This window comes from Ananas comosus, linkage group 7, assembly GCF_001540865.1.
Source record: "Ananas comosus cultivar F153 linkage group 7, ASM154086v1, whole genome shotgun sequence".
In the NCBI taxonomy this organism is placed as follows: Eukaryota; Viridiplantae; Streptophyta; class Magnoliopsida; order Poales; family Bromeliaceae; genus Ananas; species Ananas comosus.
Window position 1 is genome coordinate 5,492,731 of NC_033627.1, and position 3,461 is coordinate 5,496,191.

The window sequence follows — 3,461 nt, forward strand, 5'->3', positions numbered from 1 at the left end:
AGTCGCAGTTTGTTTAATATATGTACTGGCCACGTTGCGGGGTGGTGTACGGCATAAGCTTGATTACAGGCAGAGTGGTCCGTTTTGGACAGATCAAATAATTTGTGGTGATCAGTTTTCAATGCGATTGCATCCGAGTGCAATATTAGATACAGTACGATAGTTAGTGGCATATAGCTGTAGATTCTTTCCAAGCTTTTATTTCCAGCCGGTTATGTTTCCCTACTGTAGTCATTAGTGGTTGGTAGCGCGATGATGTTGAGGGCGGTAGCCCACTGACGGATACTTTTCTTTTACAGTAGTTCTCACGCCCAGTTGCTCCCTGTTGTTTGCAGAGCCTTCTGTTCCGCGCTGCAGTTTCTGAGATCGATCGAGGAAGGTGTCGCGAGTTAGAGCCTATACCTGACGATGTCGCGCTGCTAGAGGTATCCCCAGCTTGCAGGTAGTTAGAGTTTTATTTGTTTCGAGTATTATGTTACATACTGATACTGAACCGCTGGAGCGATGTGGTTTGTACTTTGTTATAAGTATGTATACATTTGAGATGCTTTCTTCTTTTTGTTTTACCTGCTTTAGTCTTTACAGCTCTAACGCTACTGTTTGTACATTGTTTTGTTTACAGGATATACGTGATTGCTCGGTATACAAGAAAATCTTCTTGTATTACGGCAGATTAATTAGCGGCCCGGAAGAAGTGCTTCCGGTGGCGTGACAATTATTATAATAATATTTTACATAAAATAAATACTATATATAATAAATATTATAATATAATTTATAATAAAATTATATATATATATAATATATATAATATAATAAGCTGGGGCTACTTATCTATATGAGTATAGACTTTGACTCATAAACTTTGGCTGTTCAGATGAAAAAATGTCGGTTCGAGATGAGAGTGGTTGAACGGTTAGTTGTAGTGAGGCCCCGCCTATGGTTGAGTGGGTGGTTTCGTTGATAGTATATCTAACGGGTGAAAATGCTTAAAGGGTAGATCAACGGTAAAACATTTATGAGCTACAAATAAGGCTCTATACTCATAAGAGGTATAGTGCCGACAATATTAATATAATTATATATATATATATGAGAGAGACGAGTTGGACTGGGCTACTATTAAGTAGCAAGAATTTTCATTGTTGCTACAAGTTTTTTAGCCTTTGGATCAACTCTTTCATCTATTTCTAACCATTGGATTAAATACTATAAGCATGTGGGGACCATGTCAATCCCTAGGGGGACCACTCAACTCTAACCGACTAATATGCATCCAGACCCTACATAATTTTTCATCGTAAGGCGTTGAGAAATCTTGATAGCAAAAAGAGCGTTTTACTATTATAGTATTTCCAGGCCTTAATATACTATATATATATATATATATATAATTATGATATATATATATATTATATAATATATATATATATATATATTATATATATATATAGTGGATGGGCTACTAATTAATAACAAATCCCATTGTTGCTACAGTTTTGTTAGGCCTTTTGGATCAACTCATTTCATTCATTCTAAACTTCTGGATTAAAATACTATAACCCAGTTGGGACCAACTCAACCCTAGGGACTACTAACTCTAATCGATATCATGCATCCTGACCCTACAATTTTTCATCCAAGGCGTTAAAACTTGATAGAAAAAGACGTTTTACTATTAATAGTCACAGCCTAATTCTATATATATATTTATATAATTATATATATTATATATATATATAATATATATATATATATATATATTATATATATATATATATATATATTAGAGTGAGGTCTATTGCTATCGAAGCCCGAGCCTTCTGTTGCTTCCAGCTCGTTTTCGATGTTGCGACTTTCGATATCGTCGATCGGCTCATTAAACTTGATCATAGAGTATTTGAAGTATCTAGAAAATAAATTTTAATGATTTTTACGATATCATTGCAAGTGAACGAAGGCGGCTCAAAATCAACGCTGAAAATAAAAATCTTACAAAATGTAATAATATGACATTAAATTTTTAAATCACAAGATATTGATTTGTTTATATATAGTATAAAGAATTTTCTAATCAAAATTTCACGTGATTTGGATATTTCTACACCGTCTAAACTTACAAAACGCTCACTACGCCATTAAAATTTGTTGATTTTTGACGCCCATTCGATCACTAGCAAATGATATCGAAAAAATAATAAAATTTATTTCTAGGTACTTGCAAATATTTATAGATCAAAGTTTACGAACCGATCGCGATTCAAAAGTGCAAACCATCGACAACAAGTGGCAAGCCGGAAGGCTCCGCTGTATCGATAGCATAGTAGCCATCACGTCTATATTATATATAATATTATATATATATATATATATATATAGATATAATTGAGCTCTATGCTTTTGAAAGTACCAGACATTGTGCTTTGTAAGTTTTAGCCTTTAGATTAAAAATATTATGTGCGGTTAGGATGATGTGGACCTCCTAGGGTTGAGTGGGTGGTTGGTTGAATAGTATAATCTAACGTGTATATATGATCAACAGTGCTGATCTAACGGTTAAAAACCTACAAGAACAAAGTGATTGGTGCTTTCACAAGCACCATAGCCGGACTCTATATATATATATATATATAATGAGAGAGAGGTCCACTATGGACCACCTTATCATGCGGTCCACGAGGCCTCATGGATCGCACGATCAATGCGCTCCCAGCCTCCCAACGCCGCGCTTTTTCGCGGACGGCCTCGGGCGAGACGGACGACGCCACGCGGCCCTCTTGCTCCCAATGCCGGCCAGGGCGGCGAAGGAGGAGTACGATGACGCCCCGCGGCCCTCTTGCTCCCGGCGCCGGCCAGGGTCGCGGAGGAGGAGTACGACGACGCCCGGTGACCCTTTTGCTCCCGGCGCTGGCCAGGGCGGCGGAGGAGGAGGACGACGACACGAACAAGTTCGGCGACGAGAGCGGCGAGTCCGCGACCCGCGGCCGCCAGTCCGCGACCGCGAGTGCTGTTTTTTTGGGCAAATCGTTCGCGAACCGCGAATAATTCGCGGATAATTATTTTTGACGAAAAAAACGCGATTTTTTTCGAATTTTTTGGAAAAATATGGAAACGGACGTTTAATTCGTATCTTCAAAAATTCGCGAATAATTCGCGAATTATTCACGAATTTACTAACAGAGATTATATATATAGAGTTGGACTGGAATAACATTAATAGTAAAAGACTCTTTTTGCTATCAAGTTTTTTTGGATAAAAAATTGTAAAGTTAGGATGATATTAGTCCCTTAGGGTTGAGTGGTCCCCACTGGGTTATAATATTTAATTCAATGGTTAAAAATTATGAAAGGAATTGATCTAAAGGCTAAAAATTTGATAGCAAAAAGGAGCTTTTGCTATTAATAGTATTCTAGCCCCTCTCTCTCTCTCTCTCTCTCTCTCTCTCTCTCTCTCTCTCTCT